This window comes from Lissotriton vulgaris, chromosome 3_1, assembly GCF_964263255.1.
Source record: "Lissotriton vulgaris chromosome 3_1, aLisVul1.2, whole genome shotgun sequence".
Classification (NCBI taxonomy): Eukaryota; Metazoa; Chordata; class Amphibia; order Caudata; family Salamandridae; genus Lissotriton; species Lissotriton vulgaris.
In genome coordinates, this window is record NC_141689.1 from 2106049649 (window position 1) to 2106074018 (window position 24370).

The window sequence follows — 24370 nt, forward strand, 5'->3', positions numbered from 1 at the left end:
CCAGTTGCCAGTGGGCGGCAGGATCTACCATCACCTCCCCCATTGGCGCATCATCACGTAGGACAGGTGGGTTTTCCAAATAGTCTGAAGGGGCTACCCTCCCTCCATGCCACCCACACTCCATTCTTTTTCAGAGGATCATTTGGCCCTTCTCCACCAGGAAGTTACGGCTCTCGTGGTCAAGGGAGCTATCAAACGCGTCCCTGCGCCAGAAGTAGGTGTGGTTGCTACTTGCACTACTTTCTGGTACCCAAAAAGTACAAAGGTCATATCTTAGACCTCTGGAAAGTTAACCGCTTCCTCTGGAAGGAGAAGTTCCAGATGTTTACCTTAGAGCAGGCCTTATCTGCCCTCTACCCTGGAGACTGAATGGTAGCGTTGGACTTGCAGGACACATATTTTGGCATCCCTGTCTTGCCAGCCCACCGGCGTTACCTACGGTTCATGGTAGGCCATGAACCTTTTCAGTTTACCGTGCTCCCCTGTGGTCTTACCAGCGCCCCTCAGGTGTTCACGAAAGTGATGGGGGTGGTCGCAGCTCATCTGCGCAGATCAGGGGTTCCAGTCATCCCCTATCTTGATGACTGGCTGTTGAAGGCGGTTTCGCCCAAGGCTGTTGTCTCCCACCTCAAGACTACGCGGACCTCCTGCATTTGCTGGGGCTCACTATCAACGTGCCGAAGTTGCACCTGATTCCCTCTCTGGAGTTCCTTTTCATCGGAGTGGTTGGGACATATCTCAGTTTCGGGTCTATCCTCCCGAGCAGGGAGTCCAGGATAGTCGGGCTATGATACCGATGTTTCAGCCTCTATCACAGATTGACCCTGAGGCTGCTGGGCCTCAAGGCCTCCTGCATCCTGCTGGTGGATCATTCCAGATGGCATCTGTGGGCTCTGCAGTGAGAACTGAAGTTCCAGTGGGCGCAGCATCAGGGAAATCTTTCCGATATCCTCCAGATCTCGGAGGTGACTGCAAGTCAGTTGCAATGGTGGCTCACGAACCAGGATTGGGTCAGCGACAGATCCCTCGCCCTTTCCTATCCAGAGTTCACAGTAGTGACAGATGCGTCACTCCTGGGATGGGGCGGCTATATGGGGGAGGCGGAGATCAGAAGCCCTCTGGTCTCTGGGAGAGTTTGGGCTCCACATCAAACATCTGTAGCTCTGGGCGATTCGTCTTGCATTGAAGGCATTCCTTCCCTCTGTCAAAGGAAGAGTAGTGCAGGTTTTAATTGACGACAACACCGCCATGTGGTACTGCAACAAACAGGGCTGGGTGGGGTCGTAGACCCTTTGTCAAGAGGCCCTTTCGCCTCTGGTCATGACTTGAATATCGGCGTATCCCTGTTGGTTCAACACCTGGCAGGTTCACTGAACGCCAGGGCGGACAAGTTCAGCCACAGGTGCATGATGGATCACGAATGGCATCTACACTCGGAGGTGGTGCAAGATCTTTCAGCAGTGGGGAGAGACATTGCACGTTTTCTTCGGTGGCGAATAGATCTAACAATGTCAGCAATTCTGTGCGTTGGAATTTCCAAGGCGGCATTCGCTAGTCGACTCTTTTCGTCGCAAGTGAAGTTGCGGTCATCCATATGCCTTTCCGCCTATACCACTCCTGCCCAGAGTGCTGAAGAAGATCAAGCACGACAGGGCCCATGTCATTCTTGTGGCTCCGGATTGGACACGAAGAGTCTGGTATCCCGAACTCAAAGAAAAAAGAAGTAATTACTGAGGAGCACTTCTGGACCGAGTCAAAGGTATGAGCTGGGCCACTGGAATTATGTGAGTGTTTGGCTGCAAGGACTTTCGCACAATTATACATTTTCTGCATTAGCTAAATATTGCATCATCTGCTGCCTAATCTGCAGATTTGAACAAAAAAAGCCTTGTTTCTAGCTCAAACGCCTCTAAATTACCAAAAATGTAGCTACAAGTATTACAGCGAGGTGGAAGGTCCTTTGTAAACCTAGAATGGTCACCTGTTACTGCTAAATGTGGGTGTTAAATCGGTAGTAATGGTGTGCAAGCCACTCTTGCTTCTTTCTGAACCTTTCTTTCTTTTTCTACACTTAGCTTTACTTTTTCTGCACATCTCTTCTACTTTCTACACATCTTTTGCTTCTTTCTGCACCTCTGTTGCCATTTTTTGCACCTCACTTGCTTCTTTGTGCACCCCTCTTGCCTCTTTCTGAACTCCTCTTGCCTCTTTCTGTACCTATGTTCCTTCTTTCTGCACTGCTTGTGATAATTGTTGCACCTTCTTGCTTCTTTCTGAACCCTCTAACTTCTTTCTGCATGTGTTGCATCTGTTGCTTCTTTCTGCACTCCTCTTGCCTCTTTCCGCACCATTCCCTCTTTCTGCACCTCTTGCCTATTTCTGAACCTGTCCCCTTTTTCTGCAGCCCTCTTGCCTCTTTCTGCAGCCCTCTTGCCTCTTTCTGCAGCCCTCTTGCCTCTTTCTGCAGCCCTCTTGCCTCTTTCTGCAGCCCTCTTGCCTCTTTCTGCAGCCCTCTTGCCTCTTTCTGCAGCCCTCTTGCCTCTTTTTGCAGCCCTGTTGCCTCTTTCTGCACATCTCTTCTGTCTTTCTGTACTTCCCTTCCGTCTTTCTGCACTTCCCCTCCCCCTTTCTGCACTTATCTTCTTTCTGCACCCCTCTTGCCTTCTGCACCTCTCCTGCCTCTTTCTGCAACTCTCCTGCTTTTTTCTGCACCCGTCTTGCCTCTTTCTGCACTTCTCTTCCCTTTTTCTATGCCTTGTTTATTTCTGCAACTCTCTTGTCTGTTTGATCACTTCTCTTGCTTCTTGCGGCACCTCTGTTGCTTCTTTCAGCACTTCCGTTGCCTCTTTCTGCACGCTTCTTCCCTCTTTCTGTACCTCTCTTTCCTCTTTTTGCACCACTGTTCCCCTTTTCTGCACCTCTTACCTGTTTCTGTAACTCTTTCCTCTTTATGCAGTTCTTCTGTCTCCTTCTGCATCCCTTTTGCTTTTCTGTACCTCTTGCCTCTTTCTGCACTTCTCTTGCCTCTTTCTGCACTTCTCTTGCCTCTTTCTGCACTTCTCTTGCCTCTTTTGACACTTCTCTTGCGTCTTTCTACACTTCTCTTGCCTCTTACTCCACCCCTCGTCCCTTTCTACACCCCTCGTCCATTTCTCCACCCCTCTACCCTCTTTCTCCACCCCTCTTCCCGCACCTCTTGCTTCTTTATGCATCCCTCTTTCTGCACCCCTCGTCCCTCTTTCTGTACCCCTCTTGCCTCTCTGTGTACCCCTCTTGCCTCTTTCTGCACCTCGGTTCATTTCTTTGCAGCTCTCCCTCTTTCTTTACCCTGTTGCTTCTTACTGCACCTCTGTTCCTTCTTTCTGTACTAATATTGTTTGTTTTGCATCTCTTGCTTTCTGCCCTCCTCATACCTTTCACCACCCCTCTTCCCTCTTTTTGCACCCCTTGCCTCTTTCTGCACTTCCGTTGTATCTTTAAGCACTACTCTTCCTTCTTTCTGCTCTACTCTAGCTTCTTTCTGCGCCTCTCATACTTCTTTCTGCACACTTTCCTCTTTCTGCACCCTTGTTCCTTCTTCCTGCTCTTCTTTTGTATCTTTCTGCACCTATCTTGCTTCTTTCTGCACCCCTCTCGCCACTTAGTCTACCCCTGCTCCCGCGTTTTGCATCTGTTGCTTCTTCCTGCACTTCTCTTGTCTCTTTTTCTACCCCTACCCTCTTTCTGCACCTCTGTTGATTATTTCTGCACTTCTCTTGCTTGTTTCTGCAACGCTATCCACTCTTTCTGCAACGTTTGTGCCTCTTTCTGCTCCCCTCTTGCCTTTTTCTGTTCCCCTCTTGCCTTTTTCTGCACCTTTTTCTTCTTTTTGCACTTCTCTTGCTTCTTTCTGCACCACTTGTACTTCTTTCTGCACCCCTCTTGCATCTCTTTCCACCCCTCTTTCTGCACCTCTGTTGCTTTTTACTGCACTTCTCTTGCCTCTTTCTGCTCCTCTTGCCTCTTTCTGCACCTCTGTTGCTTCTTTCTGCACCTCTCTTGCCTTTCTGCATCCATGCGCCCTCTTTCTGCACCTCTCTTGCCTCCTTTTTGCACCTGTCTTGCCTCTATGTGCACTTCTCTTCCTTTCTGCAACTCGCTTGTCTCGTCACTTTTCTTGCTTCTTTCTGCACTCTTCTTCCCTCTTTCTGTACCTCTCTTGCCTCTTTGTGCTCCCCTGCTCCCCGTTCTGCACCTCTTGCCTGTCTCTGCAACTCTCTTGCCTCTTTCTGCAATTATAGTCTCCTTCTGCACCACTGTTCCCCTTTTCTGCACCTCTTACCTGTTTCTGTAACTCTTTCCTCTTTATGCAGTTCTTCTGTCTCCTTCTGCACCCCTTTTGCTTTTCTGTACCTCTCTTGCCTCTTTCTGCACTTCTCTTACCTATTTCTGCACCTCACCTACCTCTTCCTCTCTTGCCTCTTTCTGTACCTCTCTTGATTCTTACTGCACCACAGTTGTTTTTTCTGCACTTCCCTGGTCTAGTTTAGCACCCCTCTTGCCTCTTTCTGTATCCCCTTCCCTCTTTCTGTACTTCTCTTCCCTCTTTCTACACCTCTGTTGCTTCTTTCTACACTTCTCTTGCCTCTTACTGCATTCCTCTTGCCTCTTTCTGCATTCCTCTTGCCTCATTCTGCACCTTTCTTGCCTCTTTCTCTACAACTGTTGTATTTTTCTGTACCTCTCATGCCTGTTTCTGCACCTCTCTTGCATATTTCTGTGGTTCCGTTTTCTCCTTCTGCACCTCTGTTGCTTCTTTCTGTACCTCTCTTGCCTTTCTGCACTTCTTTGGCCTCTTTCTGTACCCTTCTTGCCTCTTTCTGTACCCTTCTTGCCTCTTACTTTACCCTTTTTGCCTCTTTCTGTACCCCTCTTGCTTCTTTCTGTACCTCTCTTGCTTTCTTTGTGTACCCCTTTCATCTTTCTGCACATCTCTTCCCTCTCTTTCTGCACCCCTCTTGCCTCTGCCTGCACTTTACTTGACTTTCTGCAACACTCCTGCCTTTCTGTACCTGTCTTGCCTCTTTCTGTACTTCTGTTCCTTTTTTTCTGTGCCTTTCTTGTTTTTCTGCCACTCTTTTTATCACAGCTCTTGCTTCTTTCTGCTCCTCTGTTATTTCTTTCAGCACTTCTCTTGCCTCTTACTGCACTTCTTTTGCCTATTTCTGCAACTCTCTTCTTTTATCACTTTTCTTGCTTCTTTCTGCATCTCTGTTGCTTCTTTTTGCATCCATCTTGTCTATCTGTACCCTTCTTCCCTCTTTCTGTACCTCTCTTGCCTCTCTGTACACCTCTGTTCCCCTTTTTCTGCACCTCTCTCGCCTGTTCTAAGCTCTCTTGCGTCTTTCTGCACCCCTCTTGTCTTGCTTCTTTCTGCACCCCTCTTGTCTTGCCTCTTTCTGCACCCCTCTTGCCTCTTTCTACACCCCTCTTTCTTCTTTCTGCACATCTTGCCTCTTGCCGCACCTCTGTGGGTTCTTTCTGCACATCTCTTGCTTCTTTATGTGCCTTTCTTCCTCTTTTTGCACATGTCCTACCTATGTAGGCATAGTTAGAAATTAACATTTAAAAAACCTTAGAAATTCACTGAAAAAAACATAGGTTTCAGGGACGTTATAGTTAGAAATTAGCTTTTAAAAAAGTTCACTGAAAAAACCATAGGTTTCACAGACGTTATAGTTCGAAATAATCCTTTACAAAACAATAGAATTCACTGAAAAAACATAGGTTTCAGGAACGTTATAATTGGACATTAGCTTAAAAAAAAAACACATAGAAATTCACTGAAAAAACCACAGGTTTCCGGGACGTTATAGTTAGTTGGCCATTTCACTCGTACAAAACGAGAGACAACCGGCTGTTATAGTTAGTTGGGCTAACTATAGGTTGCGCCTCCGCAAGGCACTGCTGATGACATCACATATTACATCACTCATGACATTGTCAGTGACATCACTCATGACATCATCCACGCGATAATCTGATGCACCTCCTCACAGCCTAATCTAACCTTTGATACACCCACTCTAAAATACAGACTGCCATTCTTGAAACCATAGACACTCCAATACCAGTTACTACATACCCACTCACTGATTCCTAGGTCTACCCACACATACACTTACTCATCCATGCATTTACTCATACATGCAGTTACGCATCAATACAGCCACTAACATATGCACTCATACTCCCATACAGACACACTCACCCAAAGTTACTCACACACCTAGTTAGTCATGCAGAGAATCAATCACAGCCCCATTTACTCACCTACGCAGTTATACACACACCACCTCACTTATTTATACAGATACTAGCACATATTTAATCTCTTCTACAATCCCCGATACAAGCACACTCATCCATACTGCCACACTCTCAATCACTCACTCTCCCATATAATCATTTATACACTCCAACACTCACATATATTGCCATTCACATATGTAGTTACTGACACATGTACCACTAAGACATCATTCACTCACTACTGATTGGCTGTGAACAGGTGCCATCTGAAAGAAACAGGTTATTGTTAGATTCCTTACCTTAGAATATCCCTAGGCGTCAGACTGGATCCTGAAAGTTTTCGTCAGCAGTACCCCTGCGCTTCGCTAGGCGTCGTATGAGGCTCTGCATCTGTCGTCGGCGTCGTGATCACCGGGATGACGCCGCCCTCGCTCACGTCAGTTCTTCTTTTTTCCGCGCCAGCAAGCACAGATCCGGGAAGAACAGTACTCTAGTCATTTTTTGGCTGAGCCGCAGGCACAGCGTCCAGCTCCATACCCGCCGGTCCCTGGGCTGCACGTGACGCCGGAGGAGATAAGTGCTTTCCTCACGGCCATGAGGTTGCACTTCCCTCCGTCGGAACCTGTTGAGGCGCCTTTGGGCCCGATGGTCTAACTGGGAGCCCTAGCGGGCTGGCGGCTCTGGTCTCTGTGCCGTCGGGTGCTTCGGCCCCACCATTGTCGACTCCGGCCCCGACGCCGCAGGGCCCCGCAAGATCCAGGCCTGGATCCGGGTCGTCGCCAGTTGACCTCACGACTCCTCCCTTTGTGCCGACCCAGAGGGTGTCGCTCCCGGTGCCGTCTTTGGACGACAATGGCCCCGTTTTCAGCCCTGGTCCCGGTGCAACGCCGGAGCGGCGCCGCTCGGCGCCATCTCAGACACCGATGGGTGAGCAATTAACCTACAACCCAGCTCCTTCATTTTTGCCTGTTTACCAGGAGAGGGATGACGAGGAGGACTGGGACGGGTCTGAGGACCCTCTGGCACAGAAGTACCAGTTGAGCCAGTACTGGGCAGAAGAGCTGGGGGAGGCCAGTGGTCTGGACACTTCGCCCGACACTGGATTTTTCTCTACTCCCTCCGTGGCTTCGGAGGAGGGGGCTACATATAGCATGGTGTTAAACAGGGCGGCTAAAGCCTTGTCTCTTAAACTCCCTGTCGTGGCCGCGAGGACTAACCTCACTGGGATGATAAAACCGTAGGCAAGCTCCTCAGAGCCTTTACTGCCGTTTAACGAGGCCCTCACTGACGTTCTGATGGGCACCTGGTGAAAGCCCTCTACAGGCCTCCCTGTGGAACGGAACGTGGCCCGACGCCACCGCCCTGCTCCGGGTGACCCCTGCTTTCTGTCTGTTCACACCACCCCGAGTGCTTGGTGATCCTGGCCTCTACGTCCCAGACAGCATTCCCGACCGCTCCCCTGGATCGGGAATCCAAAAGGTATGATCAGTTTGGAAAGAAACTGTTCTCCTCTTTGAGTTTGGGGCTGCGGTCTGTCAACACCACCTGCCTTTTGGGCCGTTACACCCACTCTCTGTGGGATACAGTTGCATACATTGATGAAGGCTTCCTGCCGAAACGTGTCTGCGTGTCCGGAGTCCAAATAAGCAACTCTTGGACTCTACCCTAGTGTGCTTTCGTTCTTCATTCATACACCCTAGGAACTTTGTAGCGGCATAGGATGGGCGGGAACAACCCAGCCAGACAGGCACCCGCTTGTGAGTGCAGCCAGCTGGTGTTACAGTGAGCGGGTGTGTATATATATATATATATATATATATATATATATATATATATATATATATATATATATATATATATATATATATTTGTTTTTTTTATGTGTTTTTTTAACGCCCATTCAGGGCTAGATTGTAAATAATGCCAATGCCCATCCAGGGCTAAATTGTGAATAATCCAACTGCGACACCATTTTTTGTGACTTGAAATGATGTGAACTGATGTGATTTTCATTAAAAAATTGAGTATGGAAATCACAGGTTTAGGTACTTGCGGCATAAATACCATCTGGACCTATGGTCAAAATGAGAACAAACATTGGGGAAAATGTGATGTCATGTTTTGATTTTACTTAACAATGAATTGTTTCTCTTACTTTTCTTACAATTGTATATATGTGAAATAGGAAATTATCCGTTAAAAGATGGCCACCGCAATAATAATGAATGAATTACTTTATGTACCGTTTTCTATGTTTACGTTCATGATTGCAGACCACGTGACTAATGACGATCACGGTCTTTGATTCAAATGCAATGTGTAAATAATGTCAGTTTACACTGACGAAGGCGGCAACGCCGAAATGCGTTTGTAAACTGACTGCTGAGGAGGTCTTTGATTAATAAAAGACTTGGCGAACCTACGCTACATTGGTTTGGAGTGCTCTCATTTCCTAACCCACAATCTGGGGTTTTGCGTTTTACAAATATATATATATATATATATATATATATATATATATATATATATATATATCGCTGCACGTTCCTCCTCTCATCCGTTGTTTAGGAAAGAATACGGCTGGCACTTTGGTATCAGTTTAAAAAATGTATTATACCAAACCCCCCTCACCCCAAACAGACGCGTTTCGCCTTTGCAGGCTTCGTCAGTGTTACGTTTGTGCCACGTATGAGTCACCATTTTAAACCTTTAGCCAGTCTGACATAAACATATATATATATATATATATATATATATATCCAACATACTCCTCCTTGAAAAGAGAAGAAGCCTACAAAGGGGAACCTTTTTGGAGCAAGCTTTATTGATCAAACACCGCTTCTGGAGAATGCATTTCGGCGTGTTTTTGCCTTCCTCAGCGCCTCAGGTGTTGCAGGATGTAGGCGTTAGCTGGTCGGTTTAAATACCCCGCCTTCTCCTTGATGCTGAATGGTCCCTCCGCCCCCTGCAGATAAATCCATGTGCGTGTGCCTCCTGTTAGGCGCCCAGTCCGAGCGCCTACAGGTCCCAGAATGCAATGTGAAGGCATTGGCAGGCATCGCGGGGTTGGAGCAGTACCAAAAGTCTAGTTGTGACTCAGCATCCGATTCTGCAGTGTCCCACAAAGTCCGCTTTGCCCCTCAGGCCCCCTGGACCGCAGCAACCTCCAAACAAAAGAGCTTGTGACAGCGGGGGCTGAGCAGACGCTCCAACTAGCCCAAAGTGCAGTCCATGACCGCCTCACCGCTCCCAGTCTGAAGGTGAGCCTTAAGACATCCAGTATCCTGGATACAACAAAGTTATCCGCCGAAGCAGAGGCCAGTGCGTCCAGGGCCAACTTGCGCTGCGTGGGCCTCGTTAGCGTTTCACTGGAAATCGCGCATAATATCCAACATACTCCTCCTTGAAAAGAGACGAAGCGTACAAAGGGGAACCTTTTTGGAGCAAGCTTTATTGATCAAACACCACTTCTGGCGAATGCATTTCGGCGTGTTTTTGCCTTCCTCAGCGCCTCGGGTGTTGCAGGATGTAGGCGTTAGCTGGTCGGTTTAAATACCCCGCCTTCCCCTTGATGCTGAATGTTCCCTCCGCCCCCTACAGGTAAATCCATTTGCGTGTGCCTCCCGTTAGGCGCCCGGTGTGTGTGTGTGTGTGTGTGTGTGTGTGTATATATATATCTATATATCTATGTATGTGTGTGTGTGTGTGTGTGTATATACATATATATATATATATGTGTGTGTGTGTATATTACCTACTGGCGGTCGCCAGTAGGTAGTTATAGTTAGGATCTACTTTCCATAGGAAATCCGCAACATTCTATTGGGAATAACTTTGGCGCCGGTGGACGAATCTTAGCGAATTTCTCAAAGTAGGTGGCCCGCTCCGCTTGTTCCCTGAAAATGTGGGGGGGGATTCGTCAAGCAGGGGCCGAGATAAAAGGGGGGTCCCAAAACGTGTTTTCTCCATGTTAATTTCCATAGGGCGGTCGAACTCACTTTTAGCCCGAACGGCTGAATGGATTTCCACCAAACTTGGCAAAATTGTAGGGACTGGTAGCCCGATGTGCCTTTGCTATGTCTCAAGATATGTGCTCCAGTGGATTTTGAGTAATTTAGGTTAAAAAAAATATATATAGATCTATAAGCGCGCACCGGGGAGCGCTCCGGGCGTGCTACGCGACTTACGCACGGAAAGCTGATTGGCGAGTTTCCCAAAAAAGTTGCTTTTTTTCATACATTAGAGGTAGTTCTAAAAAGAACTGTTGTTTTTATTCTTTTTGTTGTTTTATATTTTTTTATTGTTTTTTTGAACATTGTTTAATTTTTTTGAGTTTTCTGAACATTTTTTTTATTTATTTTATTAAGGGGAGAAACAAAAAACAGGGAATTCTAAAGGGCTCAACAGGAGCAAAAAAAAAAAGCGGAAAAATTAATGTTTCCTTGGGCACTTGTGGTTATCCCAAGCACGGTTAATAAGTGTGATGCATTTCTCTCCATAGCATATTGTTTGTCCACAAAAAATACAAATGATTTTAAAATTGGCAAACTTTGTTTGTATGGTGGAGCACATCTCCCTAACTTCCGGTCCTGATGGGATGGAAACATTAGTTTGGGAGGTGCTGGCAGAAGATTGGACAGGGTTTCTGGCCAGTTCCCTGACCTCTGCCCTAGCCCTCTGCCCTGCAATCTTACACATGAGGAAAGGAGCGAGGCAGAAGCACTGTTACTAGAAAAAGGACATAACCAGTTCTGGAGGAAGCAATGTATGCCTCGCTCAAGTAGAATTTTATCATTTGTAAGATTGTTGGAAGAGACTTCTATGGTGTTCCAGTTACCGAATTAGAATACCCACAAAAGGAATAAGGACCTTAATAAAAGGATAACTCAAGATTTAAAGAAGAGAGACACGTAAGGGCCGGAACATACCCAGACGGATATTCTAAGAACCCGTGTTGGTGGATGTACCATACCCTACCTTGCATATAAAGAGCAAGGGTGTCCTAAAAAATTTGTGAAGCCGGTGACCCCAGAGAGTTGGAAAGTCCTGAAGAAGGTGTTCAAGTATCCAGAGTTATGACACCAAAACGCGTCGACGCAGTTCTGTAATTAGAATCCAAGTTTAGCCCAGGGAATTACAGATATCCATACATCTATGATACTGTTAGTAGCCCAGAAAAAGAACGTAAGGAGGCCTTTGGATATTTGAAAAGGAGTGGCGAGATAACGTGTAGGCCACTATTAGTTGGGCGTTTCTATTGTCTAGATATTATGTAAATCATGAATGTAATCTTCTGAGTCTTCTCTTTCATGTATTGAATATGATTTTTTGATGTATTGTAGTATCTTTCTCTCCTTCTTTTAGAAATTGTGAATTGCATTGTATTGAATTACATTGTATTTTATGTAACACATTTTTCAGGAAATCTTTTCTGAAATTTTATTGATTTGTGTTCTTATTGTATTAATTTTTTAACAATAAAAAGTCTGTGAACGTTCATTCTAGTGTGGAAATCGATACTGTGTACGTCCTATATTCTTCGGGTGTGTATGAGTGTGAAGGTATATACTTATACAATAGAATTGAGTGTTTCCAGGGATTCTCCCTTGACTTAAAATGGAGGTTTGACTTGTGCATTTATGTCAGCCCATGATGAAGAGGCGTATTGGCCTCGAAACGCGTCGGCAGAGACAGTTCGTTTAATTTGGGAGCAATATTTATTATGCTGCCCATTGAGGAATAAAGCACTTTATTGCACCATCTACGTTCGTGGTCTGTACCAGATTCCTGTGTGTTTGTTCGTACTTCAGAACTGTGATATATATATATATATATATATATATATATATATATATATATATATATATATATATATATATATATATATATATATATATCTCCAACCAGAATCCTTGTGTTGGTATCCAGGAACTGGAGGCAATATTGATAGATAGATAGATAGATAGATAGATAGATAGATAGATAGATAGATAGATAGATAGATAGATATGTGTGTATATATATAGGGCTCGGACTGCGCTGACACGAACTTTTGCAGTTTTTCTACGCCAATGTTAATTGGAAAGTTCAGAGCCCGCTGTGAAGTCTGGAGGAGTGAAAGCAGGTGTGCGGTCATGGAACCGTTTTTAGGGCGGTGTGCACAGTCATGCAGCCCCTGTCATATGTATCGCCGGTTCTTTACAGCGGAGGCGGAGAGAGGGGACCAGAGGAGGAACTTTGTTTGCGTTCTGCGAAGCTGGAGCAAGTGTATTCACGCTGCAACCTACACCCCCGCAAATCCACCACAGGTGTTGATTTTCCCCCCGAGCGATACCTCCGAGAATCCGGACATTGGGGATTCTGGGACCAGTAGTTTCCCAAGACTGAGGGAAACTTACACAGGTGTGCGAACATTAACCAGGGGGCGGAGCGGGCCTATATACATCCAGGCCGAGAGGGGTGGGATTGACTAGCAGAGTGCTGCTGGAACTCGTGGGAAGCTTCGGGCGCTGATGACGGCTAACATCCAAGCCAGAAATGCTGCATTCGCCACAACACGCAAAATAAAGAGCTTCCGCTATTGCCCCGGGGTTCCTGCTTTTTCTTGTGTGGAAGAAGGTTCTTGAGATATATATATATATATATATATATATATATATATATATATATATATATATATATATATATATATATGCCCTTGGTCACACCATATATATATATATATATATATATATATATATATATATATATATGGTACACAACGCTTCATTTTGCAGGATGCCTGTTAACATGGATTTCTCTTTTTACACCGTCCCATTAGTGAAGCATCTTGGGACTTGTGGTGCGTCATCACTTGGTTGGGGGATGGCGCTTGTTCTCACCAATGAGAGGACGGCAAGATTTACTTAAACAAGGGTGAGACTGTTTCTTTACAGCAGGGGTGTCTGAGGAAGGCCCCACCGGCCAAAATGCATAATGCTTACCTGCTGCTTCAATAAAGTCTCCAAACCGGATTCACCGTGTGGCCTCTTATGTTCTCTTCGAGAGAGGTTCTTGCTGCATTTTCCGTGTCTGCCAGAGGCGCGTTAAAGAAGCCCCGCTCTTTCAAGTTGGCTGGCTGCCATTCTGGTTCCTCTTTCTTCAGTTACTTGTCGTCCGTGGTATTGGACCGGTGCCGCACCAGCCCACCTCGGAGTGCGTGTTTTGCATGGGCCGCCGCCAGGGATGGTTTGTGACTGCACATGGAGTGTGACGTATTGGTCATCTCACGGCCCGGCAGAACTTGCTCCTTTGGGGTTGGAGCATATGCGGGGACTAAAAAGAGCATTAAGGAGTGAAATTTGGTACACAGCGCTTCGTCTTGCAGGGTGCTTGTCCACATGGATTTTTCACTTTTCCCCACACAACACCTTCCCAATAGTGAAGAATCTTGGGACTTGTAGTGTCTACAGCGCTGTTTGTGGTTTCTGATCACTTGATTGAGGATGGCGCTTGTACTCCCCAATGAGAGGACGGCAAGATTTACTTAAACAAGGATGAGACTGTGTTTCTTCACAGCAGGGGCCTCTGAGAAAGGTTCCACTGGCCGAAATGCATAATGCTTACCTGCTGCTTCAATAAAGTCTCCAAACATGATTCCACGTGTGGCCTCTTCCATTCTCTTCGAGGGTATACAAATGCTGACAAAATTCCTCAGCATTTCAACACTGACTAGGTAAAATGTCTCCTCTGAAAGGTTCATACCTTGTTGCAGATTCAGATGACATCTACATGCACTGTCTGTGGTTGAACACTGAGATATGGTCTATGATGCTTGTGCCTCCATACACCCAACGATCATCAGCAAATGGTGAGGCAAGGAGACTGCAAAGCAATCATTCTTTTAAAATAAAACCATTAAAAAGTAGGTGAAAGTTCTTTGTCCTCGAGAAAATGGCCCTGCTCCCTGGATGATTGAGTCTCGCAATCCCTGATATCAGAGTTTTCCTGATTAATTTGAAAAGATCTCTGGTGCAAAAGATGAGACTTGGAGTTTCTGGGTCCATTTACTGACCACGCAGAGCCTGGAATCTTCTGCTGGCTATTTGGAATCTGTTTAGGCACCATTTAGGCCGCTCCTCCCTGCAGACTTGGTGGAACCTATCCAGATGTTGAGCCTTCATGGGCTCCTGCACCCAGGAAGAAGTTGAAGCTTGACAAAGTGTGGTGCCCCTGTCCAATTGGAGCAGACTATAAAACGTCTGTTGAAGCTGCAGAAGTCTTATGAAATTATATTTATGGGCAGGGAAGCATGATACAAATGTAAATTTTCTTTCTGTGGCTCAGAAATAGACTGGAATGGCAGAGGGGTTTGACATAGTAGTTTAGAGGAGAATCATTCAGCTGATGATCACCACCTTCTCCAGTCCACTTTCCCTAGATACTTTACCTGAAGGGGGCATCTGTTAACATGATGTCCCAGCTTCAGAAGCTTCTTCCTCATTTGCGTGTGGTACAAAAAGTTAGTCCCTCTTGAATTGAGTCAAGGCTGCATAGCGGACCTTGCTTTTTGTACTCTGCCATCATCAAAAATACTGGTTTTCCTAATGTCTTCCTCGAAGTAAAACTCCAATGCACTTTCATAGGATTCACCCAGGCATTTGATTTGAATAAACCGTCTGTAGGCCAAAAAGTATATGCTTTAGACAGCCTAGTCGTCCCAACTGCTAAAACACATCTGCCTACTGGGATCAGTTTGTTTAAGTTTATTTTATTTGCATAGTTAATTAAAACCATTGCAACACATTTCAAAAATTCTTAATACATTATAAAAACACTTAAAATAGGTCATGAAATAGGAAATTCCTTTGAATGAAGAAGAAACCCAGCAAAACTGGATAGATCACTTTTTTTTATTTAATTTTTTACACTACCTACAGGACAGTGCTGGTCTCTGTGTTGTTAAAAAGCTCTTGTCCTGCTCAGCCATATGCTGAGTTTGCCCCATGGGCTCTGCTTGCTCAACGATGTCACACTGGTGCTAGACAGACATGTTCAATAAGATGTCATTAGATCCTATTGTCCACCTGCTAATCGGCCTGCGTCTGTAGTATTGTCCACCAGTTTTGGCATTCTCTGTTCGGCGACTCTCAAGAATTTCACAAATCTGCAGTTTAGTTGCATGTTTGATGGATTCAGGCAAGCAAGCACCGCTTGCCTTCTGGTGCCAATCCCTCTTTCCTTAAATTGGTCTTTAAGAAGCAATTGGCGTGCTTGTTGCAGTTCTTCACATAGACAGGTGACGTGAAGGATTTCACCATTGTAGGAGTTACATAGGCTGTGGGTCTCATCGCCGTCTTTCCTCAGCCATGGTGGTAAGTGCCCTGTGCATGACAAAATCCCTAGTCTGTACTTTAAGAAGTTCATTTTTATGGCTTTGGTGTAACCCTGGTTGAAGTATGTTTGTTGCGTTAATGATTTGTAGGAGTTTAAAGTGATCATGTTGTGTGCCTTGTGACAATTAATGAAACTTAGTAATCACCTTCTCAGACAACAAGAAAAAGCCATTTACCGACCTGGTCAATGATGGATCTTGAAGTGGAGCCTGGACACTATTGCTTGGTCCTTGGGCATGGCCGGCGCACTTGGTTTCATTCCACTGACTTCTCTAGAGATGTTCAAGCCACAATCTGAAACATACCATTTGATGGCGAGCAGCTGTTAAGAGAGAAAGCTGGATTGCCTGGAGAGTTTCAAAAACAGAGCTATGCCTGTTATGCTAGGCATAACCTAGGCTGAACAGTCCTGGCAGCAACAGCCTTACCAGCCTGTCCAGATAATCAAGCAGCTGTACTCCTCCTTTCGGGATCAAGGTGGATCTGGGGGATACATTCCCAAGTAGCACCTCAGCAAATTGTTTACACCCTCTGCCAGTTCGGCTGCCTCAAAACACCTCTGACTTTTCCCTAACTGGAACACGATAATGATGGACACTAATTAGATCCTAGATTATTGCCTCTGGGAGAACTGAGCAAAGGATTCTACTTTCTGTATGTCATTCTCCCAAAGGACGCCCTCGTTTTAAGTACCATTCTAGATCTTCCTGGATTGGTTCATTCAGCAGAACAAGTTCAAGATGCTGTGCCTGAGCAACATCTTACTTGCTCTGAATGTGGGAGATGTGTTGCCCACAGGTGTTAACAGGGGGTCCCAACACTATCTGTTCATCAGGACAAATGTGGATGGGTAAGGGATTAATCTGCTTTACATGAAAATACCATTCCACTTTCGGTAGAAAAGAAGGATGAGTTCTTAGAGAAACGTAATTATTGTGAAAAATGGTGTACAACACATCAATGCAAAGAGCTTGAAGCATGCACATCCTTCTCTAGCTTCTTTTGAAGTCGCCAAATAAAATAAGTTCAGATGCTTTGAGGTATCTGAAAGAAACACGTTAGTATTAGATTCCTTACCTTAGAATATCCCCAGGCGTCAGTCTGGATCCGGAAACTTTTGCGTAGCAGTACCCCTGCGCATCGGTAGGCGTCGTCTGCAGGCGTCCCCTGTGGCTCCGCGTCCGTCGTTGGCGTCGTGCGCCGTGATGACGTCACTGGAGTATATAGACGCCGCCTCCGCGCGCTGACGTCAGTTCTTCTTTTTTCCGCGCCAGTTAGCGCAGATCCGAAGAGCAGTACTCCGGTCTTTTGACCAAGTTTTTTGATCTTTTTTGATCTCTGAATCTTCTACGGTGCCGGTAGGATGCCCGGTTTTAAGAACTGTGACGACTGTTACAGGACGATGTCGGTCACGGATCATCACCAACTCTGCCTCCGGTGCCTGGGCCCCGACCACGACGTGGACGCCTGCCTCGACTGCCGGGCCTTGACTAATAAAGCTAGGCGGGAGCGGTCCCGCAAGCTGCTCGAGCTCCGGGTGTCGGCCCCGCGTCGGGAGCGGTCCCGGTCCGGCCGGAGGTCGAGGGAGCGTTCGAGGGAGCGGTCGCGGAGCCGTCACGGACGCTCCGGGAGTCGTCACCATTCTTCTGGTTCCTCAGGTAGGAAACACAAAAAGTCGGGGCGTCGTCATCGTACCCCCGACTCCCCCCGACGCTCGCACGAGACGGCCGGGGGTTCGGGTGACCCCACCCCCGCGGCTCCGCGTGAGTCGCCGACGCGGCCTGCTCCATACCCTGCGGGCCCTGGGCAAGGCGCGTCCCCCGAGGAGATTGAGGCGTTCCTCGTGGCCATGAGGGCTCTTTCTCCTCCGGCGTGTTCCGCGGCGCCTTCGGGCCCTGTGAACCCGTCTGGGGGCCCTAGCGGCTCGGGTGACCCTGCCTCGACGCCGTCGGGTGCTCCGGCCCCGGCGCCGCCGACGGCTTCGATCCCGGCGCCGCAGGGGCCCTCGGGGTCGACGCCGGCTGGTCAACCGGCCTCTCCGGCGCCTATTCCATCGGGGCAACCCGTGGCGCCGCCCTCGTGCGGCGCCGGTTCCCCGGCGCCGGCTCCGGCGCCGGCTCCGGGCAGAGCCGTCCCCATTCCCTCTCCGAATCCGGACGCGGAGTCGGACCGGCGTCGATCGACGCCGGGTTCGACGCCGATGGGGCCCGTGAACCCCGAGGAGCCGGTCTACATCGTTGACTCCGAGTACGGTGAGGATGTAGAATACGGAGAGAGGTGGGAGGGGTCCGAGGACCCTCTGACACGCGAGTGTCAGTATGACATGGACTGGACAGGTGACTTGGGTGACGCCAGTGGTCTGGATGACTCCCCCAACCCTGGTTTTGTCTCTCCTCCTACCGTGGCTACGGAGGAGGGGGCTGCCTATTCAGTGGTGTTGTTGAGGGCTGCCAAGGCCTTAAACCTTGAGCTCCCCGTCGCGGCCGTGAGGACTAACATCCTCACCGAGGTCCTCAAACCGCAGTCATGCCCACAGGAGCCACTGCTGCCGTTTAACGAGGCCTTAACGGACGTTCTTTTGGGCACGTGGTCCAGGCCCGCTTCAGGTTCGCCTGTTGATAGGAACATGGCCAGACGCCACCGTCCGTGTGCGTCCGACCCCAAGTTTCTGTCCACCCACCCCACCCCTGAGAATCTGGCGATCCAGGCCTCCACCTCCCAGACCGCATTCCCGTCGGCCCCGCCCGACAAATCGAAGAGGTACGACCAGTATGGCAAGAAGGTCTTTTCGTCCCCGAGTCTGGGACTGCGGTCTTGTAACACCGCGTGCCTCTTGGGCCGTTACACCCACTCTCTGTGGGACACGGTCACGGAACTGCTGCCTGAATGCCCCGCGGAGGTACGGGCTAAGCTCGGCAAGGCCATGATCGAAGGCCGAGATGCAGCAAGATATTCCATCAGGTGTGGTCTTGATACGACCGACTCGCTGGGCAGAGCGATGTCCACGACGGTGGCGATTCGTTGCCACGCCTGGCTGAGATCCGCCAACTTCTCGGCTGATGTCCAGAATGCTTTGATGGACATGCCGTTTGATGGCAGTCGCCTGTTCGGTGACAAAGCGGACCACGCGCTGGAGCGCTTCAAGGACTCCAGGATCACGGCCAAGTCCTTAGGTCTCCCGACCCAGCGCCAGCAAGCGGGTTCGTTTCGCTCCTTTCGTGGCCAAGGAAGGGGCGGTCCCACACGTGCTGCCAGCCACGCGCCGCAACAGAACTATCAACGCGGTGGCGGCCGTGGAAACCGCCGTGGTGGCGGTCGGGGACAGCGGCGAGGTCAGGCCACACCTCCCCCCGCAGCATCTGCCTCTCAATCCTCCTAGTCCAAGCTTTCAGGCCCATGTGACACCGGTGGGAGGCAGGGTTCGCCATCACCTCTCCCACTGGCGCACAATAACGTCTGACAGGTGGGTGCTGCAGCTTGTCCGAAGGGGCTACTCCCTCCCCTTCGAGAAAACCCCTCAAGCCATGCCACCTCAGAACCACCATGTGTCGGGGGACCACTTGGCACTTCTGAAAGAGGAAGTTACGGCCCTCTTGGCCAAGGGGGCCATCGAGCACATTCCTGGGCCAGAAGTAGGACGTGGTTGCTATTCCCACTACTTTCTGGTACCCAAGAAGGACAAAGGGGGCCTACGTCCTATCTTGGATCTAAGGAACGTCAACGGCTTCCTCCGGAAGGAGAAGTTCAAGATGTTGACTTTGGCTCAGGTCTTGGCTGCCCTAGACCCACAAGACTGGATGGTAGCGTTGGACTTGATGGATGCATACTTTCACATCCCCGTCCTGCCGGCCCACCGGCGTTACCTGCGGTTCACAGTAGGCCTCGAGCATTTTCAGTTTATCGTGCTCCCCTTCGGCCTTACAAGCGCCCCACGGGTGTTCACCAAAGTGATGGCGGTGGTCGCAGCTCATTTGCGCAGATTGGGGGTCTCAGTCTTCCCCTATCTAGACGACTGGTTGTTGAAGACGGGCTCGCCCCAGACAGTCGTCAGCCACCTTCAGATGACGGCAGATCTCCTGCACCAGCTGGGGTTCTCCATCAATGTGCCGAAATCACACCTGTGCCCCTCTCAAAAGCTCCTTTTCATCGGAGCGGTTCTCGACTCGGCGCAGTTTCGGGTCTATCCTCCGGAACGGCGGATCCAGGATATACATGCCTTGATTCCAATCTTCCAGCCGTTATCCCGGGTTTCGGTCAGGTTGACGCTGCGGCTGCTGGGGCTGATGGCTTCCTGCATCCTTCTGGTGCATCACGCCCGGTGGCGGATGCGGGCCCTGCAGTGGGACCTGAAGTTTCAGTGGGCCCAGCATCAGGGCAACCTGTCCGACCACGTCTTGATCTCGGAGGGCACTGCGAGACAACTGCAGTGGTGGCTTACGGACCGCGATTGGGTCAGAGGCAGATCCCTCGCCCTTCCCCAACCGGAGCACGTTGTTGTGACGGACACGTCCCTCCAGGGCTGGGGAGGCCACTTGGGAGAGGCAGAGATCAGAGGCATCTGGTCTCTGGCAGAGTCCCGGCTCCATATCAATCTGCTGGAGCTGCGGGCGATTCGTTTGGCACTGAAAGCGTTCCTCCCCTTTGTCAACGGGAGTGTAGTGCAGGTGTTCACGGACAACACCACCGCCATGTGGTACTGCAACAAACAGGGCGGGGTGGGGTCGTGGACCCTCTGCCAGGAGGCTCTGCGCCTCTGGCAATGGCTGGAACGTCAGGGCGTGACTCTGACGGTTCAACACCTGGCAGGTTCTCTGAACGCCAGGGCGGACAAACTCAGCCGTCGGTGCTCGATGGATCACGAATGGCGTCTGAACCCGGACGTGGCGCAAGGCCTCTTTCGGCAATGGGGAGAGCCTTGGTTAGATCTATTCACCACCGAAGAGAAAGCGCCATGTCATCAGTTCTGCGCGTTGGGAGTTTCCAAGACGGCACTCGCACGGCGACGCCTTTCGGCGCGAGTGGAGTTGCGGTCTGTTATACGCCTTTCCGCCTATACCACTTCTGCCCAGAGTGCTGAAGAAGATCAGACGCGACCAGGCCCAAGTCATCCTTGTGGCTCCGGACTGGGCTCAGAGGTACTGGTATCCCGAGCTACTCAGCATGTCAGTCGGTCCCCCGATCCGCCTGCCCCTTCAGGAGGACCTTCTGTCGCAGCAGCAGGGGACGGTCCTCCACCCGAACCTGTCCAGCCTCCACCTCCATGCGTGGAGATTGAGCGGAGGCAGTTGAGGCCATTTGACTTGCCTCCTTAAGTTTGTGATGTAATTCTGGCAGCCAGGCGTTCCTCCACGAAGTCGGTATACGCCTGTCGGTGGAACAAGTTTGTGGCATGGTGCACAGCAAAGGCTGTGGATCCTCTCTCTGCCCCTCTTTCTGAGGTCCTTCTCTTCCTTCTTTCTCTTGCCCAGCAGGGCTCTGCTCTGGGCACTATCAAGGGCTACCTTTCTGCCCTTTCAGCCTTTCTAAGGCTACCTGATCAGCCTTCTTTGTTCAAGTCCCCCATTGTCACAAGATTCTTGAAGGGCATCACACACATGTATCCGCCTGTTCCGTTTGTGATGCCTCAGTGGGACTTGAACCTGGTTCTAACCTTCTTGATGTGTGCTCCCTTTGAGACACTTCATTCCTCTCCTCTCCGTCTCCTGACTTTAAAGACGGCCTTCCTGGTTGCCATCACCTCTGTCAGGAGGGTGAGTGAGCTCCAGGCTCTTTCTGTCAAACCTCCTTTCATGTCCATTCATCCAGATAAGGTGGTTCTGAGAACCAGACCTTTTTTCCTGCCCAAAGTTGTCTCTGCTTTTCACATCGGGCAGTCCATCACCCTCCCTTCCTTCTTCCCGCCTCCGCATCCTTCAAAGGATGAAGAACGGCTCCATCGTCTGGACCCAAAACGTGCGCTTTCATTTTATATGGATCGCACACGCCAGTTCCGGGTGGATGACCAACTGTTTGTTGGCTACGTGGGTGCGAAGAAGGGACGGGCGGTACATAAACGGACCGTCTCTCGGTGGGTCGTTCTGTGCATCAAAGCGTGCTACTCTTTGGCTCGGAAGGAGCCTCCTGTTGGGCTGAGGGCCCATTCCACTCGGGCCACGGCGGCTACTACTGCCCTGGGCCGGAGAGTCCCCTTGCAGGACATTTGCCAGGTGGCTACGTGGGCCTCGCTGCACACCTTTGCGAGGCACTACTGCCTGGACAGTCAAGTCCGGAGGGATGGCTTCTTTGGCCGTTCTGTCCTCCAGGACTTTCTGGTGTAGGAATGTATTGGTTCGCAGACCCACCACCGGGGTTGGTATTGCTGGGGTATCTATTCTAAGGTAAGGAATCTAATACTAACGTGTTTCTTTCAGATGAACAAGTTACTTACCTTCGGTAACGATATATCTGTAAGAAACATTAGTTAGTATTAGATTCCTTACCGACCCACCCATCCTCCCCGTTCTGCGAACTGATACCTAGGGTTAAGGACATCCCTTTCAGGGCCCTAGTTTCAATGGCACCAGTGTTGGTTCTCACATGGCTCTGCGTGCTCTGGCGCGGAAAAGCTGTGTGCGCAAAGAACTGACGTCAGCGCGCGGAGGCGGCGTCTATATACTCCAGCGACGTCATCACGGCGCACGACGCCAACGACGGACGCGGAGCCGCAGGGGACGCCTGCAGGGGACGCCTACCGACGCGCAGGGGTACTGCTACGCAAAAGTTTCCGGATCCAGACTGACGCCTGGGGATATTCTAAGGTAAGGAATCTAATACTAACTAATGTTTCTTACAGATATATCGTTACCGAAGGTAAGTAACTTGTTCATATGCCCTACAGTATTCTGTGGTGCAGTTAAAAATAATTTCTGGAATCAACCCTAGCTACCAGTGTAATGCTATTAATTTCCAGTGTTAGAATAAGATGCTTGCCTTTGTTGGTTTTCCTTCTGATAAAGCTCTCCTGTTGGAATGTTTATTATTGGTAACGTTGTTTAAGGTCTTTTTTTTAATGTTTCATCTTTTTTTAATCCTGCCCCCCTGGAAGATAATTTAGCACTTAATGACTCGCCAGGTGAGGCAATAATAGCACCCCTGCTAGAAAATGTTCCAGTTCTATTCTGAATCCTGGGAAAAGGCTTATTTTGAGATACGTGTAGGACCATTGTGTGTCCATCAAAAAACAGTCTGATGGGTTCACAGTTGCCCCAGTTGCAGTAGCTGAGGCTGACCTTCATTGAAACCCTCTGTTTTTGTGTCACATCTTTAAGATCTTTTTAGCACTCAAAAGACGTACATGTGGCTTTATAAACTGTGTAAAAAAGAAAAAACATGCAAGCAATTATTCCTCCCTCCTCCGGACCATAATAACAGATTTTCGTGGGGATTCTTGTTAGCCAACAGACCAGCTGGAGAGGTTTTTACTAATAGTGGACATTAACTAAGGATGCCATCCTAAGGCCCCAGAATCAGTACATACAGGCAAACTTTGGTGTTTTATATTAGTGTTAATATGTGCTTATCTAATGTAAATCATATGAATTCGGATTATCATGCTAATGGATTACTCTAATTAGGAGTATTTTAAATGTGACTAGAGTATAGTCCTAGAAGATCTTTCATCACACATCCCTAATCAACTAATTTGAAACGCTCTAGTTGCCTTACTGCATCATGTTACACTTTTTTGAGGCTGAGCCATGTAATTCCAAGAATATCTTCTGTAGACAAGGTCTTCAGAAGGCCCCAACAGACAGCATGCCTCCCATCATCTGATCTCCTGCTCCATCCTGCCCAGTTAGGTAAAGCTCATGCACATTTTTACTCTGTAGCTATGCTTCGGAGCATATTTCACTCTGAAAACTTTATTGAAAATAGAGTTGAACTTAACTTTCATTTGAAGTTTTTGGACGTTTTTTCAGATATGTTAGTGCAAACACTGTTTTTTTTTTATCTGGAGTAAGGATTTACCTTGTAACTAGTGCTATTGTTGCTGTTGAGCAGTTAAAAATATAAAACTCTCCTTCACTTTAAGCAGGTAGCAATTTTACCCATACAAATTAAAAATTACTTTGGTAATTTAGCAAAAATTAAGCAGCAAACACATATTCATTTTTAGGCCTTATGCAAATTTAGGCTACGTTAGCACACACAAATACATACCATGCTAATTAGATGTCTGAGCTCATCAATTGTATTAATCTTATCAAAATATGTAAAGGCAGGTGCTAAATACACAGGGAATAGTAAATTATAATGCAACTAAAGATGTTTATTTTTCATTTCTCTTTTCCCAGGAAAAAAAATATCTTTGTTGGAGCTTCTTTTAGTGTGTTGTAGGATATGAGGCCATTTTAATTTGGGCCCACACATCTTTTTAGCTCGGATAAGCTAGATTATTTATACCTTGTGATAAATAATTTATCCTTTCTAAGGGTAATAATGAAACTGTTAGGAATTGTAAAGTCTTTACCTTTGTCAGTCCTTTGAGTTGTTTTTTGGTATGAAAAGGCGGACACATATACAAGGCAAAACAATAATTAATTTAATTACTGGTTTCCAAGGCAGTAGGTTTCCAGATGCCTCCAAAAATGTAACCACCACAAAGCACTGCAAGTTGTAAATAGCTGCGCCTCAGTACTGCAGCAGTGGCTCACCCACAGCACATC

General features: G+C 48.2%; 1 protein-coding gene across 11 annotated transcripts in view; it reads left to right on the plus strand.

Annotated features, from left to right (window-relative positions):
- Positions 1-24370, plus strand: part of FRYL (FRY like transcription coactivator) — a 2483143-nt gene that overhangs the window by 1904421 nt on the left and 554352 nt on the right. The window lies entirely within an intron of this gene.